At 48.9% G+C, this 21,558-nt stretch overlaps 1 protein-coding gene across 3 annotated transcripts in view; it reads right to left on the bottom strand.

Annotated features, from left to right (window-relative positions):
• SMAD6 (SMAD family member 6) overlaps nucleotides 1–21,558 on the bottom strand; it is a 147,211-nt gene that overhangs the window by 31,378 nt on the left and 94,275 nt on the right. The window contains exon 6 of one of the 3 annotated variants that reach the window (XR_010946388.1): nucleotides 4,237–4,338. The exons of the other annotated variants lie outside the window; for them this stretch is intronic. The gene's annotated coding sequence lies outside the window, so the exon portion shown is untranslated. Of the gene's footprint in view, nucleotides 1–4,236; nucleotides 4,339–21,558 lie in introns of those variants that run through there. 3 annotated transcript variants of the gene reach the window in all.

The raw sequence follows: 21,558 nt of genomic DNA, 5'->3' as shown, positions 1-21,558 counted from the left end.
TTTAACTAGTCTCCAAAATGGCAGTGGATTCGTGCTGGCACCCAACCCTTTGGCAGTAAACACGTGGAGAGTGTCTCCTATGGCTCAGGCCCTCGATACGTCCTAGAGACACAGGGGTGGTTGCAACCTGGTCCCTGCGAACTGGAGCTCCCAGGCTCGTGGAGGTGACCGATCAACTTGGGCATCGCAGAGTGGGATAACAGCCCAAGGGGGGCCATTCCAGGAAAGCATGCTTCTTCCTTGGGTTGGGAAAGAGGGAGCCCTTTGAGCACCCAAGGGGGCTTTCTTTGAAGGGTAAGTTGGATTTTACTGACAGGAAAGGGAAGGGTGGCTTTCTAGGCTAAGGGAACTGTGCGAGCAGACTGGAGGAGGGGGATGGCCCACGCGTGTCTGTAATGAATGAGGGTCCAGGGCATGTGGGCAGAGGTAGAATGAGGCTGTTAGGAGCATGAGTCTGGGGAAGCCTTGAATATCAGGGAGATGGCCTGTGGCCTGCACCCTGCCATTCTCCCAGAGCGTCCCCTGTGGCCACCTCCTCTGGGAAAGGGGGCTCAGGGGAGGGGGTGGAAGGAAGGGGAGACAGGGCGGAGGCAGCTCTAGGCCGGGTGGAGTAGTGGCTGCCAGGACTGAGATCCGCCCTGTGCTGGGCATTCCGTTCAATTCAATTTTGCTACATTTGCTTTATCTCTGAACCATTGGAGAGTTAGCTGCAGACAACATCGTACTCTTCCCTAAGTATTTCAGCAAATACCTCTTCAGAATGAGGACATTTCCCTACACCGTCCCTATACGGTGATGACACTTAGGAAATCTAACATTGTCATACTGTTATCTAATGTACTCTCCATCTGCAAATTTGTCCAATTGTCTCAATCGTGCCCTTCGTGGCCTCCCCGTCCTACTGAGGATCCAATCAAGCATCCCCTTTTGCATCTCCTTTAACCTCGAAGAGTTCTCCAGACTTTTTCTTTCTTCCTTCCTTTCACGCCATTGGCGTTTTTGAAAAGTCCAGGCCCGATGCCTCGCATCATGTCACCCTATTTGATTTGTCTGACGTTTCCTCAAGACTAGATCCAGGGTCATGGTTTCCAGCAGGAACCTGGGTGCTGTGTGCTTCTCGGGTGGGTTTGCCCCATTACTAGTGGTGTTAAATTTCATCACCGGGTGGGGTCTGGCAGGTTTTTCCATTGTAATAAGTCAGGCTCAATGTTCACCTCCACTTCATCTTGTAGATGAAGAGCCCGGAGCTCAGAGATATCAAGTGACCTGCACGCGCACACACACACAGCCAGAATGAGGGAGGGCTCGGACGCGAACTCCATTCTGACTCTTAAACACTGCACTACACTGCCTCTCCACAAGTAATACATAATAATGATAGAAAAATTAGAAAATACAGAAAAGCTAAAAGAAAAAGGAGAAATCACTGGGATTCCATCACCTGGAGACCACTTTTGTTAAAGTTTCGGGTGTATGTCTTTCTAGATTTCCCCCCATGTGAATACACACATATTAATATATACTTATTTTCACAAAAATGGGATCCTCTTGTTGTTCAAGCTGCTGTTTTCATTTAATACAGTACAGCCTGAGTGGGGAAGGCACACGGCCATGTTTATTGTCTGTTCTCTGTTTCACCCCCTCCTCAAGGCTGTCCCAGAAGTGACAGAAACTCGACATAGCTTGAAGGACCCAGGGAGGGAGAGGACTCAGGGATGAGGCTTGTCTCGAGGGTGGCTCCCAGAACGCTTGGCTACAGGGACCCTAAGGGGATGGCGGGTGGAGGGTCAGGAACACAGGTGCCAGCCCCACAGCCACATGCAATGGGCGGCCTGGGTATCTTCCCGCAGCTGGGTCTCTCTCTGGTTACCCATGGTCAGAACTCAACCCTCTTTATGCTTCCAGCACCTCCTGGACGTCATGAGGGCAAAACCCAAGCCAAGCTGCCACCTGGTGAGGTGGGTGGGTCCCTGCACAGGGTGGGTAGAGCCGGGCTCTGGTCTCGGCTCTGCCACTGACAGCAGAGTGACCTTGGACAAGTCATGTTCCTCTGCTTTCCTCATTCATTCACTCCACAACCTGTCTACACACCTGGCCAGGACTGGGCTGGGTGCTGGGGACTCAAGGTGGCGCAGTGACTAAAATCCAGGGGGAAAGAGCTGAGCTGGAGTCGGAAGAGGGTCCAGGTGTGAGGGTCTGAGGCTTGAAACAGCTCAAGGGCTGTTTTAAGAACAAGAATACCGAATTGTGACTATAGAATTGGTTACAGAGTCTTGGAAGGGCTGCTGCAAGTGAGGGGCCCTGAGGTTGAAACTGCTTTAGCTTCAGGGTAAATTCACCTCTGGCAAAAGGGACTCCAGAGAGAGGAAAGCCCAGAGGCCACTGGCACCAGCTCCTCCACCACTGCCCTGGGTCCCCACTCACCTCCACTCTACCTGGGCCTCTAGTTGGGACAACATGGAATAACAGTCATGGGCTGGACCCTGAGCCTTGTCTGCTCTGGGCTTAAACAAGGATGCCTTTAATACACCTGCCCCTCTGTTTGGTGCTAGGGTTTGGTAAATACTTCTGGCCATGTTTAGGATTCTTTCTCACGGCTTTATCAGGACGGGCTGCCAATCGGCATGCAAACCTTTTCTACCATCTACTGAGAGAATCACATGGCTTCCCTCCACTATCCGTCAGTGCCGTGAACACTGCTGGTGGAGTTCCCAAGAACGACCATCTTGGCATCCCCGAAGTCAACTCCTACTGGGTCACGAGGTGTTATTCTTTTAATTGACTACTGTGCTAGATTTCTTTTGCTAATATATTGCTTAGAATTCTTTTATCTACATTCACAATGAAACCAGTCCTGAGATTTCTTTGAGCTGCCCATTCTATAACGAGAATGACATAGGTCTCTGTTCATTTGGAAGGATGTCCGTTATCTACTGATAGATAGATATAGATGGATGGATATAAAACATATATGATCCCATTTACTTTGAAAACTATACATTCATAGAATTCAAATGAGCAAATTTTAAAGATTTTTAAAGGGTGCGACAGCTGGTCTTTGTCTCTGTCTCCCCCTGTCTATACACGGCCAGGCCCCTGAGAATCTCCCCTGAGCCTCCTGGAGCTGCCAGGTCCCCTGGTGTTTCTTCCAGGACCCCATGGCTTCCCATGGCCCAGCCAGTGCTGGGTCTTCTCTCTCCGCCTCCGAGGACAAACAGCTCCCCCGCCCCCCAAGGTTGGGACAGGGGCCAAGCTTATCCCAGGTGTCGGCTTTGTCCAACACGACTCTTCAGCAGGAGAACCCAGCCGAAGGTTCCAGAGTCCTGAGACGGGACCACGGCAAAATGAGTGTCAGGGAGAACAGAGGAAAGGTCATAGCCACCAGGGCCCTGAAAGGCCTCCTGGAGGGGGTGACTTAGGTTTGGGGTCTGGGGGAGGACCACCTCTGTGGCTCAGAGGTGGGCCTCAAAGCTGTGGCAGGACATGATGTCAGCATCCACAGGCGGCCTGGTCCGGGGGCTCGGCCAGGCCCTGGCTGGGCTCCCCAAGGAGGCCACCTCCAGCCCAGTTCTGAAAACTTAAAGCCCAACCAGGTTGGCTCTTTCTCAAGATGTTCAAACCTATTTAAGAAAACAGAGTCGAACAAGCCCACAGAATCACAGGCTCTGCATGAGGCCCAACAGAACCCTCCAGGCCAGTGACTTTCAAATGCAGCCCCCTCCAGCAGGGAGGGTAAGTGCACAGGAAGACCCCTACTCGGCCTCTAGAATCAGCCAGCCCAGACTCATTCCTGTCTGCTGTGTGACTCTGGACACGTTGCTTAGCCTCTCTGGGCCTCAATGTTCTCATCTGCCAAATGAAAATAAGAACAATACCTACCTCACAGAGTCATCATAAGGATTTAATGAAATAATGCAGGTGAAGCAGCTGGATCAGTGAGTGGCAGTCATGGAAAAACAGGGCTTATTCTGCTTTTCTTCATATCGGTGGGATTATTTGAGTAGAAGCACAAACTCACCTAAACTAGCTACAGCAAGAGAAGGAAGATACTGGCAGGGGGTGAGGGGTGGGATGGGGGCATGGAAGTTGTTGAAAGGAGCCGGGTTCCAGACCAGCAGACCAGGAGACCAGGACCTTCCAGACCAGCAGACCAGGACCTAGTCGGCCTCAGGAAAGGGTGCAGCCAGGGCTAAGAGCCCTGCGGGGTGCCCAGCGGGGCTCCCCCGCTTCTCTTACCTTGCTGCTCTCTGCTGTCTCTTCATCTTCCTCACAGCCCCTGGCTCCGTCCACCTCTCCAGCCAGTAGTAGAAAGCACGGCTGTCAACAGCCCCCAGGCCTCTAGATGTGAAGACAGCCGGCCTTAGCTGAAGTCTTTTGGTTCTGATTCCAAATTCTCTGCAGAAGTCAGAGATTGGCTCCGTGCGGTCAGGTGATCCCCACCTGGGGAGAATCAATATGGCAAATCCCGCCGGAAACCTGTGGCCAATGATGATGGAGAGCAGCTCCCGCAAGGGGGCAACGCTCAGCAAACAAAACAATAGGCGTCTCTTGCCTGCTTCAGACTCTACCCCCCAGTCAGACCCAGGACCCCCACCCCACCTCCGTCACAGAAGCAAAGCAAATGGGTACTGCTCTCTTCCAGGCTGGCTGTCACAAAGCTTCCAGTCTGCGGTTCTGCCTTTTAGTGCTGGTGCTTTGAACACAGTGTATAAAGACACTTCCTTTGAGCTGGGTGGGCACACCCTCCCCCAGTCTGAAAGAGCCTGCCTGCCGCCCACCTGAGCCTCTTTCCACATGGGTTGCCTGCCTAGTCGCTGTGGCGTGTGAGCAGTGAGTCCTCGCTGGGTGAGTATTCACTTTAGTACCGGGGTTTTCTAGCCACCAGGCCACCATCGCCTGAGTCTCCAGGCTCTTGGAAGATGGCCTGTTAGCGGGGACTGGGCTGCAGGCTCGAGTCTGCATTGGGAGCTCCTGGAGCCAGAGGCTATGAAAGGTTAGGAGGTGAGGGCAGGGGTGCACAGGCGGTCAAGGGTGGCTGCCTGAGAAACCAAGGCCCCAGCTAGGCCCTGGAGGCCAGGCAACCCTGCCTCGTTGAAAGCCCAGGCCCGTGGGAGGCCCTTCTTTCAGAAGTTTCCGCAGTAACTGGCACTGTGCGCGGCACCTGAGCTCTCCCACAGGCTTTTCCTATCCGTCAGTTGGAACCCTCATCATGCCCTTGAGAAGCAGGCGCCATTTTACAGAGGAGAAAACTGAGGCTTCAAGTCACCCAGCATGTCCAAGGCAGAACTGGAGTTCCACACAAAGACCTGTGCCAGGTGGATCTCCCACTCTTTGCCTCCAGCCCCAGAGGGGCCTGGGAGTGAGGCCTGTGCTTCCCTTTGCTCGCGTCAGTATCCTGTCCTTTGTGCCTCCCAATCTTCTCCAACAGCACTGACTCCACGGCCCCAGCCCGCCATGACTGACCAGCACATCCGTGTGATGTGACCTGTAGGCACGTGGGCTCTTGTTCCCCGAGAGCTCCCTTCAAGGGCCCCCTTAGCGCCTTAAGAGCCACCTCCTGGCCTTCGTTTACATCATTCCCCTGGCCTGGGAGCCCTGGGAATGGGCCCGCCCCTGTCCAGGCCTAGGTCAGAAGGCCGAGGAGAGCTCGGGCCGTTCTCCCTGTGGCCCCTCCACTCACAGCTCTGTCTCCTCAGTGACCAGAAGCTCCTCCGGGCATCTCAGTTTCTCCCGTGGACACAGTGGGTAGGTGGGAGGTTCCAGAGTAACAGGAGAGCTGGGAGTGGGACGTGTCTGCCTGACAAGAAGCTGATCTAAAGGCAAGTCCATGGACGCAGCCACGTTGAAGCAGTGACTGCCTCAGGAGAGAAGGAGTGAAGACCCTCAAAGGCCCTGTGCATATGCCGTTCCTTCTAGTCGGAATCCTTTCCTAACATCTGTCCTCTGTGTGGCAAACTTGGCCAGTCATGACCTCCACTGTCTGTTCCCCAAGTCTTCCTTAGCAATGGAACCCCCAAGTCTTAGCTAGCTGGGCACATGGCCACCCAAAATAAAGAATATGTTTCTCAGTCTCCCTTGCAGTTAGATTGGCCATGGGACAGAGCCTAGACAATGGCTTCCAAGTGCAGTGTACAACTTTCAGGAGTGTCCTTAAAGAGACATGGTTGCTGGAGCTCCAGCAGCCACCTTGCACCAGGAGGAGAGCCTGGGCTAGAGCCCAAGCACATGGAACAAGAAGATAGGAGGAACCTGGGTACCTCTCACCGTGGAGCATCCTATGAGCCCTGGGCCTCCCACCACCAGATTTCTACTTGAGTCAGACATAAGCTTCTATCTTGTTTAAGCCACTGTTATTTTGTGTTTATGTTTTCCTTCAGAGCCAAGTGTAAACCTAACTGATAAAGCCAGCAAACTCCTTGTCAGTCTTTAAAACCCAGCTCAATTGTCACTTCCCTCAGGAAGACTTCCTAATTCCCAGGTAGAAGAAATCCCTCCTAGACTTGACCATGTTCCTATTTTTATTTTGATCCCTCTGTATTACAACTTACCTGTTTAGGTGTCAGCTATACTTCTCCAGAATACTGAAATATCCAGCTCAGAATCCCTGGAGCCTGGTAATACTAGTAGTAGTGAAACAACAGATAATACTTATTGAGGGTTTACAATGAGTCAGGCACTATTTTGAGTTTGTGTATATTACTGCATTTAATCCTCATAGGAACTCTATGAGATAGGCATGAGCATTAACCTCATTTTCCAGATGAGAAAACCAAGACACAGAGAGGGTAAGTAAATTGCCCGAGGTCACACAGCTAGAAAGTGGCAGATCTGGGACTTAAATCTCAGGAGTCTGACCACAGACTTCAAGTTCTTAGCTTGTCATTTCTGTCATAGGAGCTCCATTAGCTTGTCATAGGCACGACTTCAAATGGGATGTGGGGGGAACCACACAACTCCCCTCACCTTCCTTAGAAAGAGTAAAACAGGTGGAAACACTCACCATCTGCCTGGGAACCATGGCAACCAGGGTTCAGGGCTCTGGAGGGGGTTAGAGGTCCCCGGGGACTTATAGAACCCAGGCATCCACGGGGCCACCTGTTTCAGTTATCTCTGCTGTGTAACAAGCCACCCCATAGCTTAGTGGCTTGAAATAATGGTGATTTACTACTTCTCACAGTCCGTGGGCCAGCTGGGAGGATCCCCTGCTCCACGTGGAGTCAGCATGGCTGGGTCCAGCTGGGAGTGTGGCTGGGCTGAAACGTCTACAAGGCCTCCCTCATATGCCTGTGCTGGGGTGCCTCAGCTCCCCTCCGCATGGCCTTTCTCTCCACATGGCTCCCATCACTCTAGTCTGCCCAGGCCGCTGTGCATGGCCGCTGGCCTCCAAAGGAGAGAGAGAAAGCAGAAGGCCTAGGCCATTTAAGGCTAGGCCTGGAACTGGCAGAGTCACTTCCGCCATATTCTCTTTGTCAAAGTCACAGGGCCAGTCGAGATTCAAGGCGGGGGTGGGGTGGGGTGGGGTGGGCGAGGGGCGGTGGGGGAGGGAGTTGGGGGAACAGGCCTTCCTCTTTCCGGGAGGAGCATCCTACGTGTTCAGGTAGGGAGAAATTCTCGGCAACTGCCTTTGGAGAAAATGTACCATCCTACCTCACAGGATTTCAGGAAGGAGTCCCAGAAGGTGCCAAGTCCCAATGGCACCTGGACACAAAGACTAGGTCCCATCCTGCCTGGGCTGCATTCTAGCTATGTGACCCTGGGAAGACCACCCCACCTCTCTGAGCCTCTCAGTTTCAGGGATACTGGCCTTCCAGGGCATAGTGAGGATTCAAGGCAGTGAGGGCTAGGAGAGCTCTGAGAGGGGATGGGACTCCCCAGGGTCATGCCCTCAGTACATGGTGACATAGCCTTGGAACCCAGGTCATCTCAGACTCCAAAGGTCACGGCCTTCCCAGCTGCAAAGGCCTGTCCTAGAGGAGCTTCAAAATGAATCTCTTGACTTTAATGCTAGAAAAGGCTCTTGTGAGATGGAAGTTCTAATTAACCTTTTTCTAGGGAAGGACTGTTGGGGTTGGTCTGGGATTCCATACAGAGGATGAGCAAAAGCCCCAATGAGAAGGTCAGAATCAGGCCAGAGAGGTGGGAGTGGGGCACCAGCATGGACCAAACGTGCAAGGCTTGCCACCTGAATAGAGGGGCAAAACAAAACAAGCATCAACCTCCCTGTCTGAGTCAGAGCTGCTATAACAAAGGATCACAGGGCTTCCCTGGTGGTGCAGTGGTTAAGAATCCGCCTGCCAATGCAGGGGACACGGGTTCAAGCCCTGGTCCGGGAAGATCCCACATGCCGCGGAGCAACTAAGCCCGTACGCCACAACTACCGAGCCTGCGCTCTAGAGCCTGTGAGCCACAACTACTGAGCCCACGTGCCACAACTACTGAGACCGCGTGTCTAGAGCCCGTGCTCCGCAACAAGAGAAGCCACCGCAATGAGAAGCCCGCGCACCTCAATGCAGAGTAGCCCCTGCTCACTGCAACTAGAGAAAGCCCGCGCACAGCAACGAAGACCCAACGCAGCCAAAAAATAAAAATAAATAAATACATTTATTTAAAAATAAAAAAGTATCATAGACGGGGTGACTTAAAAACAACAGAAGTTTACGTCTCACAGTTCTGGACGGTGGAAGATCAGGGTGCTGGCATGACTGGGTTCTGGTGACAGACAGCCTCCTTCAGGGTTGCAGGCGGCCTAGTTCTCGTTGTGTCCCCATATGGCAGAAAGAGAGCGAGAGTTCTCCAGGGCCTCTTTTAGGAGGCACTAATCCCATACATGAGGGTTTATCCGTCATGACCTAATCACCTTCCCAAGGCTCCACCTCCTAATATGATTTCAACGTATGGATTTTGAGGGGACACAAACATTCAGTCCATTGCACTCCCTCGCAGCTTGTCAACCTTCCACAGCTCTCTGTTGCCCACTTAGCATTGCCACGTTGGCATTCGGGGTTTGCCACCATCGGGCTCCTCGATGGGGCAGCCCAGGCTTACTTCCCACATTGCCCTATGTGTACCAGCCACAAACAGCCCTTCCCCAAACACGCCTCGTAGTTGTACACCTCATGCCTGAGCCTGCTTTATTTGCCTGCGACACTTTCTTACTTCTTCAAGATTCAGCTTTGTGTTGCGCTTCTATGACTCATTTCTGACCTCTCAGCTCAGAATGTATTGTTCCTCCCCTGCTTTGTGCAGAGCCCTTAGCACCTGCATCTACAGTCGAACTGGTCGCATACACGTCTGCATCTGTCATTGATTGCCACGGTAATGCTGCATAACAAACAACCCAGAACCTCAGTGGCAAACATTCTCTCAGCTCATGAGTTGGTTCATTCATTTAGCTCAGCTGATCCTAGCTGGGGTCAGCTGCTGACCTACAATGGCCTCGGCTGGGACGATGGGGTGACTCGGCCCAGGGCCACGTGTCTTAGTCACTCAGCAAGTTAGCTGTTATGTTCTCGTGACCACAGCAGAAGAGAAAGAGCAAAAGAGGAAACTTGCGAGTGCTTTGTCAAGCCTCTACACCAAGTGGGCTAACATCCTACTGGCCAAAGCAAGTCACAGAGCTGAGCCCAGCATCAAAGATTGGGCAGAACATTCTATCCCGGGTTGGAGGGCATTGTGGAGTTACTGGGTGAAGGACGTAGATACAGGGAGGGGTGAAGAATTATGGGACTATGAATACAATTGGTCTTCCACAATGTCCATCTTTCCTACTAGACCATGCGTTCATTCCTCGAGGGAGGATTTCTCTTCACTGGGCTAAAAATTCTGTCCTAGGTTGATTGGACTTTGGTAGGAGGAGAAGGACCAGGGAACTCAGCTATTCCTATCTGTGACCTTGAGAAAAATATTTGACTCCGGCCAAAGTCTCAGTTTCCTCATTTGTGGAAAAAGGAAGACGGAAGCCTGCCCTCCTAGGGCACAGAATTGGGGGAACAATTGAGATCTGGGCTCTGCCCAGTTTCCGCTTCTGTAAATGGAGGTAATGATGGCTCTCACCCCACAGGGACGTGGCGAGGATTCAGTGAGTCAATGTCAAGGGATTAGGGCCCTGCCAGGCAGGTAGCAAGTACTAGCCTTCAGGAGGAGTTGGTCTTTGCTATGCACTTGCAATATCCCCTCTCTTCCTTGCTAGCTCCTGTTAAGTGTTGTAACCTTGTACTGATGTGTGCAGCTATTTGTTTAAGGTCTTTCTTCCCCATGTGGAGTGGGAGCTCCATGAGGGCAGGCACCATGCTCAGTGCTGTATCCCAGTGCAGGACACAGAGAGAGTGCCTTGGAAGTATTTGTGGAATGAGTAGCTGCATGACTGAAGAGATGGATGAGGAAAGGCACGGTTTGGCAGGGCTAGAAAAGCCTGCATTATCAGGCCTGAGTGGCCTGTTTCAAAGTCCATTACCAAGTCCAATCTCTTTCCTTCCACAAATCTTCGATTTACTGAGAACCTGCCCCACCCACTCCCGGACCCTGTGCCAAGAGTATACCTTCTCCTAGGAGTTGATCCCTGAGAGGAGCCACCCACTCTGCATTCTGGTTCCTTGGTGCCCTGAAGCGGGAGGTCTCCCCTGCACGGTGCAAAGGATCACACAACCAAACCCACTGACCGCTCTCCCTACCCCTCACAATACCCTGCCAGGGAGCTGTCATGACTGCTGTTCCCATTTCATAGAGGAGGAAACTGAGGTTGCTAAGTGACCTAGCAGGTCAGTTCTGTATCACACAGAAAAAGCCAAGTAACCAGCCCAGAGCACCCCAGGTGAGTGGATGCTAAGCAGAACTAAAGCCTGGGGTCCCAGTACCCTGCCTGAGCTTCCACCCCTGGAGAGAAAGAACCTCAGGCTGGAAGGGTCGGCAGAGATGGTCTCAGCCCTGGTTTCTGCCCTTAAGAGTCATGACGGCCAAGCATCAGCAGTGTTCAAAGTGCCCATCCCCGACCATCACTCCAGCCAGGAGGTGCTAGTCTCAGGCCACCAACTGGCCGCCTCAGCCTGGACCACCACCACCATCAAGGGGTGTCTCAGTTATTTTTGCCAACCACAGTGCTGATGAGCAGTTATGAATGGTCTCGGATTACTTAGAAATGGGAAGTGAGGGTTAATCGATGTCATTTGGGAGTAACACCCACCTGTCTCTGTGAGCCTCTGCTTGGACCCTTCGTGCACATCTTAGCGCACCCCTGAGGTGAGGCTCAGTATTTCTACTGGGTAGATGAGAATCTGAGGCTGGAGGTATTAAATTATTGGCCCAGGGACATCCCTGGCGATCCAGTGGTTAAGATGCCACGATTCCACTGCAGGGGGCGCAGGTTTGACCCCTGGTTGGGGAGTTAAGATCCCTGCGTGCTGCACAGCCAGAAAGAAAAGAAAAAAAATTATTGGCCCAAAGTTACCCCAACCAGGCAGTGGTAGAAGCTGGGGTATCTTAACTGGCAGTGACTTTGGAATCATTTCCCACTCATTTGTGTAAACTTAGTTGCTTGGTCTGCCCTGGACGAGGGGGAGGGGGAGGGGAGGTCATTCCCTTTCAAAGGAATTTTTCTTCCTCAACAATTTGTCTGGCAAACATAAAGCTTTCAAAATATGCGATCACATTGGGGTGGGGGAGATAGAATGATTCCTTGGTGCACGTCCAGCTCTCATTCAGGGTTCAAGTCTCCCCTCTAAGGGGCCCTGGCCTTTGCTCCATCCTCTGGTATCAGGGAGCCCACCAACTCCAAGGTCACACCAGGGTGGCCTGGCCAAGTGCGCTGGACTTGCCCTCCCCGGGGCTCCCAGACACCGTCCTAAGTGTCCTCTGGAGCCAGAGACCTCCAGCTCGTCTCTCATTTTCTGAGGCCGGTTGCCTCTCTTCTCCCAGGGAGATCACATGTGCTCACGTAATGGAGCTGTGGTTTCCACTCCAGGCTCTGAAGCCAAACTCCACGGAGTTTCAAATATCCCCAAGGCCTTGGAGGAGGAAGGCTGCCGAGCACGGCCCAGGAAGGGGCTGCATCTGATCTGCGTTACCCGGTAGCTGCCGCTGCCCCAAGCTCTGCCGGGGACCAGGGCCGGCTGGAGCGGGGGGCCCACAAGAAACGGCTCAGCTCCCTTCCCGACGCGGAGGCCAGACGTCCCACTTCGGAGGGTGGCAGCTGAGGTCTGAGGCAGCACAGGCAGCTTCATGGCGGGACCGAGAGGGATTCGGGGCTTCTGATTCAATCAAGAGTTCTTTCCACTGCCCCACGCTAGATGCTTAACACCTGGCAAGTCCAGGGCAAGGCCTTCTCCCGGGACGGGGACATTGCCCCGCAGCCTCCTTGTCTGACCCTCACGCGGCCCCAAGACGACAAAGACAGGCAGCCACTGGCGGCCAGCCCAGGGGGAAGCAGAAAGGGGCGCTAAGGATTCATGTGACTTTGATGCGAGATGAGGAAAACACCAGTGCCGCAAGAAGTGATTCACAGGAGCATGGGATCCCCAAGCGGAGAACAGAACAAGGGGTTCTCAAAACACATGCTTTTTGACTTGCAAAAACTCCCTCCACCCAGGCCATCTTCACAGACTGGGTTCCGCCCACACTGCCTGAGCTCCCGGCCCAGCCTGGTCCTCCCTCCCACCGGGCGCCTGTGTCATCCCACTGGGTTCTCACAACAGTCGCATCTCACAGAGGCGGGAACTGGGGCCTCCCCTCTCTCAGCACGGACCCTCTGCTGGGATTGGGGGCCTGGCTGCTCATTCCAACTGCTTATCTCCACTTCTGAGGCTGAGCAGGGCACGCGGGGCCTCCCTCCTGGGGTACACTGGCTCTGCTTCCTGGTGCCCCCCAGAACTTTGTCCTGGGGTTCCACCCACGGTCCAGCTGGGCGAGGGGCAGAGAGCAGAATGGTGATGACCTGATTTTGTTTGTGTGCTTGTTCTTTGGCTCCTGAGAAGCCTTCAGAACAAAGTTTCATATAAATAAGAAAGAAAAGAGGTGTATTTTTGGAGATGAGTTTTCTCCTACCTCCCCATCCACATGCCAACAACCTAATGATTTAACCTTTTCTAAGTGCAAAAAATTTAAGTTGTGCTAGAAAAATGTCAACAATGCTTATTCTTTTTTTTTAATATAAACTTATTTTTTTAATTTATTTTTGACTGTGTTGGGTCTTCGTTGCTGCGCGCAGGCTTTCTCTAGTTGTGGCGCATGGGCTTAGCTGCTCCGCGGTATGTGGGACCTTCCAGGACCAGGGCTTGAACACGTGTCCCCTGCATTGGCAGGCAGGTTCTTAACCACTGCACCACCAGGGAAGCCCAGTGTTTATTCTTTATCCTCACTTTCTGGCCAAAAAAAAGAGAAAGAAATAAAAGAAAGAGGAAGAGGAAGGAAGAAAGAGAAAGGAAGAAGGAAGGAGGGAAGAAAAAACAAATGAAAATGTCCCCAGATTCATAAGTGCACAGATTAGAGAATAGGGGATCAGGAAATCTTGACATTACACGGTTCAGATAGCATCTGGGGAACACAGACTGATGTGGGTTTCCTGTTCCACCACAGAATCTTTAAGAAAATGAAGTCCTCAGGGCACATAGCCCAACCTAACATTAATTCTCTAAACCTTTGGCTGTATATTTAAAAATTTTCCCCATTACGCTTCTGAAACAAAATGAGAAATATTGAGAAAATTGGAAAAGTCAATTGCCAATATTCCTACTATAAGGCAATTAAACACACATTATACACACACATACACACGCTCCCATACACAATCATATATGTACAATTCAATATATATCTTTTTTCACTTTGCTGAAGACCAACAGACTCGCATTTAAATCCCAGCTCTGGGCACGTCACTTTAGCCCTCTGCGCCTCGGTTTCCTCATCGATAAAACAAGAAGACTGGTGATCTTGTGGAGAGCACAGGAGACTCATTGGCTCACTGATCATGGCTGTTACTATTGCTGGTGTCCTGGGCTCTGCCTCCTCAGTCTCCCTCGGGAGCTCCAGTGGACCCAGAGAGCTCCCACACCTTTATTTATTCCGTAGCCCCTTAGAGGGTGTGTGTGCTGTACTGGGTGACAAGGGCACAGAAATGAATGTGACCAGGGTCTGCCCTTGGTCCAGAGCTCAGTCCAGGAAAGGGGGAAGATATATAAACTGACAGGGGAGAACTTGGGTGACGAGAGTGATGGTGGCCACACAGACCGGTGCTGTGGAGCTGCACAGAAGGTGACAGAGCCACCGGTTCAGCAGAGGAGAGGGGGGTGTGCCCGACACATGGTAGGGCACCTCCAGCAGAGGAAACAGCAAAGGCAAAGACCTGGAGGCCCCGGAGAACATGGCCCATCCTGGGATTAGCCAGTCTTCGACTCTGGCTAGAACAGCAAATGCTGATGAGAAACAAAGCTGCCGGGATTCTGAGTCTTGAGTGACATTTGAAGAGGGCTGGGGTTCATCCTGGCACCAACAAAAATGCTTTCAGCTGCAAGGAGCAGAAAACACTGATGCAACCAGCTTAGCAAATAAGAGACGTAAGTGCTCATGTGTCAAGGAGATGAGAGGAAGGGCATCCTGGGTTAGTTAACTCAGCAGCTCATCCACATCTTCAAGAACCCCATTAACACCTGCCTCTACTCTGCCATCTTCAGTGTGTCAGACTGTTCTCAGACTTGTCCCCTTACGGACCTAATGTGGCTGCCATAGTTCCAACATCACATGTAGACACCACAATGTCCAGAGATGGAAGAGGGGCCATTATATGTTCCATGGGTCTCTCTCTCTCTCCCTTTTACAATCAAGAATCTCCTTCCAGGGCTTCCCTGGTGGCGCAGTGGTTGAGAGTCCGCCTGCTGATGCAGGGGGCACGGGTTTGTGCCCCGGTCTGGGAAGATCCCACATGCCGCAGAGCAGCTGGGCCCGTGAGCTATGGCCGCTGAGCCTGCGCTTCTGGAGCCTGTGCTCCGCAACGGGAGAGGCCACAACAGTGAGAGGCCCGCGTACCGCAAAAAAAAAAAAAAAGAATCTCCTCCCAGAATTCCCCTAACTTCCCTCCACTTCTAACAGGACAGAAAGCATTCCATGCCTGTCCCTGAATCAATCTCTCGCAGGAGGAGTGGACCATCGTAAGTGGCTGAGGCCAGTGAAGAGCCTCCCCTGGAGCAGGCCTCTCCTGAAGCTGCAGTTGTGGGATACGGGGACAGAGGAACAGTGTGGTTGCTCTGCCAGCAAGGGAGAAATGCCGGGGTGGATGTGGACGAGGCAGTGAGTGGTGTCTGCTAAAATCCTAAAAGCGCTGAGGAGGCATTAGTTACCTCTCTGTGCCTCAGTTTCCTCAACTATAAAATGGAAATAATGGTTCCTACCTCATAGGGTTACTTGTGAGGATAAAATCACATATCCCCTATAAAGCCCTTACAGCAGAGCCTGACACATATTCACCAGTCAGTAAATATCATTCCCTCATCATTGCTAAATTACCATTCTTTCTAATCAAAATTTGCATTCTCCAAGTTCAGGGAGGTCCCAGGATGGAAGCAAATCTAGTAGTGTGACAACTGGGAGGACTCTTCTTCCCTCTCTGGGCCTCAGTCTCCTCATCTCCAAGGCAAGATGACTGGGCCAAGTGACCTCTGCACCCTGATCATCTCTGGGGTCCCTGACCCACTCCAGCCTGTTCATCAGGCCTGGAACGCACTGGGCTTTAGCCAGCCTCCAAGCCTCGCTCAGGCTGTGTCCTCAGTTTGGAATGGACTCCCATCTTCGAGACCTTCCTCAAACGCTCCATCTCAGGAACCCTTCCCACCCTGTGCCCCTGAATTCAGTTGAGCTAAGCCTGCCTCACATTGTACTCCCACCTGCCAGGAGCTGGTGGCACCTGCTCCCTGAGGGTGGTAAGGTGACGTACCTCCAGGACTAAAGGGGAGCCCAAGTTTGAGGTCTGAGTCTCCCATGACCAGCAGGGGGTGGTGCACAGATTGTGCACAGGGGCTCAGACTGTGTTCCTTCTCCCTTACTAACACCATGAGTGAGCGGGGAAAGTTTATTGAGGTCTTACCTTGGGCCAGGGAGGGTTTAAATCACTTTTCATGGGGTGTCTTATTTCATGCTTGTAACATCTACCCATGAAGTAGTTACTATTATTGTCCTCACTCTACAGATGAAGAGATTAAATGACTGACCCAAGGTCACATAGCAGGTAAGTGATGGACCTAGGATGGTTCCCCACGTCTGTCAGGCTTCAGAGGCCCTGTTCCCTAAACAAACTTGGTCTCTTGGGAAACAGAACCAAATGCCCATCCCCAAGATATCATTCTTTTCAATTTGTTAAGGTGGGTTATGTGGCCCAGTATGTGGTCTATCTTGGTGAATGTTCCATGTAAACTTGAGAAGATTGTGTAGTCTGCTGTTGTCGGATGATGTATTCTATAAATTAGATCCGGTTGGTGCTGTTTAGTTCAACTACATCCTTACTGATTTTCTGCCTACTGGATCTGTCCATGAATGATAGAGGGGTGTCGAAGTCTCCAAATATAATAATGGTTTTGTCTGTTTCTCCTTGCAGTTCTATCAGTTTTTGGCCTCATGTACTTTGATGTTCTCTTGTTAGGTGCATATACATTAAGGATTGTTATATCTTCTTGGAGAATTCATCCTTTTATCGTTATGTGTTGCTCCACTTTAACCCTGATCACTTTTCTTGTTTTGAAGTCTGCTTTGTCTGAAATTACAGCTTTCTCTGACTAGTGTTAGCATGGTCTATCTTTCCCTATCCCTTTACTTTTTTTTTTTTAATCCCTTTACTTTTCATTTGTTTATTTTTAAAGTGGGCTCCTTGTAGACAAAAGATAATTGAGTCCTGTTCTGTTATGCCTGATAGTCTCTGTTTTTTAACTGGTATATTTATACCATTCATATTTAAGATAATTACTAATATAGTTGGATTAATATTTACCATGTTTATAATTGTTTTCTACTTGTTGCATTTGTTTCTTTTTTTTAATCTTCCCTTCTTCTCCTGCCTTATCTGGTTTTATATGATTCCATTTTCTCCCTGCTTTTAGCACATCAATTAAATTTCTTTAAAAATTTTTTTAGTTGTTGCCCTAGAGTTTACAATAAACATTTACAACTAATCTAAGTCCACTTTCAATAACTATATCGCTTCATGGTACCTTATAGCAGAGTATTCCCAATTTTTCTTCCCATCCCTTATAACATAGCTGGTATTCATGTCACCTATCCATATACTATAGTCACCCAATACTTATGTTGCCGGTTTTTTGCTATTATTTTTGCTATTTTTACTTTGAACAGTTGTCTATTAGATCAATTAAGAATAAGAAAAATAAAAGATTTTATTTTATCTTCATTACTCCTTCTCTGATATTCTTCCTTTGCTTATGTAGATCTCAGTTTCTGACCTACATAATTTTCCTTCTCTTTGAAGAACTTTTTTTAATATACCTTGGAGGGCAGGCCCACTGGTAACAAATTCCCTCAGTTTTTGTTTGAGAAATTTTTACTTCTCTTTCACTTGATGAAAAAGTGAAAAAGTTGATGGGGTTTTATTTTCTTTCAATACTTTAAAATCTTCACTTTATTCTCCTCTTGTTTGCATGGCTTCTGAAGAGAAGCCCGATATATCCCTCTGTGGGTAAAGTGTGTTTTTCCTCTGGCTTCTTTCAGGATTTTCTCTTTGTCTTTGGTTTTCTGCAGGATTTCTCTGTCTTTGGTTTTTGAACAGGATATGCTTAGGTGTAGATATTTTTATATTTTTGCCTACTTGGTATTCTCTAAGCTTCCTAGATCTATAGTTTGGTGTCTGTCCTTAATTTTGGAAAATTACCAACCATTATTACTTCAAATATTTCTTCTTCTTCTTCTTCTCTTTCTTCTCCTTCTTGTATTCCCATTATGCATATGTTACACCTTTTGTAATTGTCCCACAGTTCTTTTTGTTTTTTTCCATTCTTTTTTCTCTTTGCATTTCAGTTCGGGAAGTTTCTAGTGACATATCTTCATGTTCAGTGATTCTTGCTTTGGCCATGTCCAGTCTACTGATGAGCCCATTAAAGACATTCTTTGGGCTTCCCTGGTGGCGCAGTGGTTGAGGGTCCGCCTGCTGGTGCAGGGGACGCAGGTTTGTGCCCCGGCCCGGGAGGATCCTGCATGCCGTGAAGCGGCTGGGCCCGTGGGCCGTGGCCACTGGGCCTGCGCGTCCGGAGCCTGTGCTCCGCGATGGGAGAGGCCACAACAGTGAGAGGCCCGCGTACCGCAAAAAAAAAAAAAAAAAAAGACATTCTTCATTTTGGTACAATGTTTTTGATTTCTCACATTTCCTTTAGATCTTTTCTTAGAGTTTCCATCCCTTTATTTACATTCCCCATGTATTCTTGCATGCTATTTACTTTTTCTATTGGAATACTAACCAAAGTTATTTTAAATCCTCTATCTGTTTAATTCCATAAATCTTTGTGATATCTGAGTCTGGTTCTAACACTTGCTTTGTCTCTTCAGACAGTTTTTTCTTGTCTTTTAGCATGCCATTTAATTTTTTGTTGAAAGCCAGACATGATATATCAGGTTATGGGTACTGAGGTAATGAGACTTTTAGTGTGAGGCTTTATGTTAATCTGGCTAGGAGTTGATCTGTGTTTAAGGTTTGCTGTAGCTGTAGGTATCAGAGGCTTCAGTTCCCTAGAATTTCCTTGTTTGTTTGTTTTTTCCTCCCCTGTTATCTTTGGGTTTCCCTAAGAACTCTTTCTTAGAAAGAGCCTGTGTCTGCAGCTCTTTCAGCTGTAATCCACTGTTATTATACTGAAGACCTGCTGTATTAGCAGTAAGATGTTGGGGAGGGAAAACATTCTATATTCTTATTATTAAATCTCAGATTTTTTAGTTGGTCTGAGTCCCTGGGCTGTGACCTTTAGAAGCATATCTTAGCCCTTATTTTTTTCTCCCCTTAAATGAGACAGTATGGCTAAAGAGGGCTGCAGTTGTTTAACTGCCCTTCCTCCAGGTCAGACAAGGCTCTGGTAAAGTAGTTTCTCAGAGGGATAGGCCTTTGTTATGGAAAAAGTTCTGGGCGTATTTCAAAGGTCTATTTCTCCTGCCCAAAAGAGAGGGGATTTTTCTCTGATCTTTACCATGTGAACCTGGTAGGGTTCCTGGGGGTAAAACTCCTGAATGTATGGTAGGCCTAAGACTGGGCCTCTATTTGTTTTTTTGTTTGTTTGTTTTTGTTTTGTCTTTAATATTTATTTATTTTCATTTTTGGCTGCGTCGGATCTTAGTTGTGGTACACGGGCCCTTCATTGCGGTGCATGGGCTTCTCTCTAGTTGTGGTGCACAGGCTAAGTAGTTGCAGCGTATGGGCTCCAGAGCAAGTGGGCTCCGTAGTTGTGGCTCACATGCTCAGTAGTTGTCGTGTGCGGGCTTAGTTGCCCCGCAGCATATGGGATCTTAGTTCCCTGACCAGGGATCGAACCCACGTCCCCTGCATTGGAAGACAGATTCTTAACCACTGGACCACCAGGGAGGTCCCCCCTAAAAACTATTTTAAGTTTTTAAATTTCAAGCTAGTCCACACTCAGCTTCCAGCAGTTCATCAAAATTACTGTTTAATAATAATTAAAAAATAAAGAAAAATTAAAAAATAAAGATAATAAAATTAAAAATAATAAAAAAATAAAGAGGGAGGGAGGAAACTTTGGGAGGTGATGGATATGTTTACGGCATAGATTGTGGTGATGTTTTCATGGATGTATATGTATATACAAACTCATCAAGTTGTATACATTAAATATGTACAGCTTTTTGTATGTCAATCATACCTCAAAAGAGCAGTTTTAAAAATTACCATTTAATGTAACCGACAAGGACTTAATCTCCAAAATATACAAACAGCTGATACAACTCAACAACAAAAAACCAAACAACCCAATCAAAAAATTGGCAGAAGATCTAAATGGACATTTCTCCAGAGAAGACATACAGATGGCCAACAAACACATGAAAAGATGCTTGACATCACTAATTATTAAAGAAAGGCAAATCAAAACTACAAAGAGGTATCACCTCACACCGGTCAGAATGGCCATCTAAAAAAATCTACAAACAATAAATGCTGGAGAGGGTATGGAGAAAAGGGAATCCTCCTACACTGTTGGTGGGAATGTAAGTTGGTACAGCCACTGTGAAGAACAGTATGGAGGTTCCTTAAAAAACTAAAAATAGAACTACCATATGACCCAGCAATCCCACTCCTAGGGATATATCTGGAGAAAACCATAATTTGAAAGGGGGCATGCATGCTGATGTTCACTGCAGCACTATTTACAATAGCCAGGACATGGAAGCCACCTAAATGTCCATCAGCAGAGGAAGGGATAAAGAAGATGTGGTACAATGGAATATTACTCAGCCATAAAAAAGAATGAAATAGGGACTTCCCTGGTGGCGCAGTGGTTAAGAATCCGCCTGACAATGCAGGGGACATGGGTTCGAGCCCTGGTCTGGGAAGATCCCACATGCCTTGGAGCAACTAAGCCCGTGCGCCACAACTACTGAGCCTGTGCTCCAGAGCCCGCAAGCCACAACTACTGAGCCCGCGTGCCACAACTACTGAAGCCTGCGCGCCTAGAGCCCATGCTCCACAACAAGAGAAGCCACCGCAATGAGAAGCCACGCACCGCAACAAAGAGTAGCCCCCGCTCTCCACAACTACAGAAAAGCCCATGTGCAGCAACGAAGACCCAAGGCGGCCATAAATAAATAAATTAAAAAAAAAAAAAGAACGAAATAATGCCATCTACAGCAACATGGATGGACCTAGAGATTACCACACTAAGTGAAGTAAGTCAAAGAAAAACAAATACCAGATAATATCACTTAATGCGGAATCTAAAATGTAACACAAATGAACTTATCTACAAAACAGAAACAGACTCACAAACATGGGGAACAGACTTGTGGTTGCCAAGGGGGAGGGGTTTGGGAGAGGGGTGGAGCAGAATGTTGGGGCTGGCAGACGCACACTATCCGTATAGAATGGATAAACAACCAGGTCCTACTGTGTAGCACAGGGAACTACAATACATTCAATATCCTGTGATAAACCATAGAAGAAAAGAATATTAAAAAGAGCATATGTATATATATGTATAACTGAATCACTTTGCTGTACAGCAGAACTTAACATTGTAAATCAACTGTATTTCAATAAAATTTTAAAAATTAAAAAAACTAAGAAAAAGAATATGAAAAAGAATATATATACATATATATGTATGGATACAACTGAATCACTTTGCTATATACCAGCAACTAACACAACACTGTAAATCAACTATACGTCAATTAAAAATTTTTTTTAATTAAAAAAATTACAATTTAAGTGTTCCTAACAGTTACTAGCTTTGGTAGCTTTTGCTGCCGGTAAGCTGATCTTGGCTGTGATTCTCTGAATCCACCTGCTTTTCCAGATTTCAGAGTGGCAGTCTGCCCTGGGACCTTCATTCTCTGATGGATCTAAAAGTTGTTGACTTC

This window comes from Pseudorca crassidens, chromosome 1 (genome assembly GCF_039906515.1).
Source record: "Pseudorca crassidens isolate mPseCra1 chromosome 1, mPseCra1.hap1, whole genome shotgun sequence".
NCBI classification, from domain to species: domain Eukaryota; kingdom Metazoa; phylum Chordata; class Mammalia; order Artiodactyla; family Delphinidae; genus Pseudorca; species Pseudorca crassidens.
This window is presented reverse-complemented; position numbering and strand designations above follow the sequence as displayed.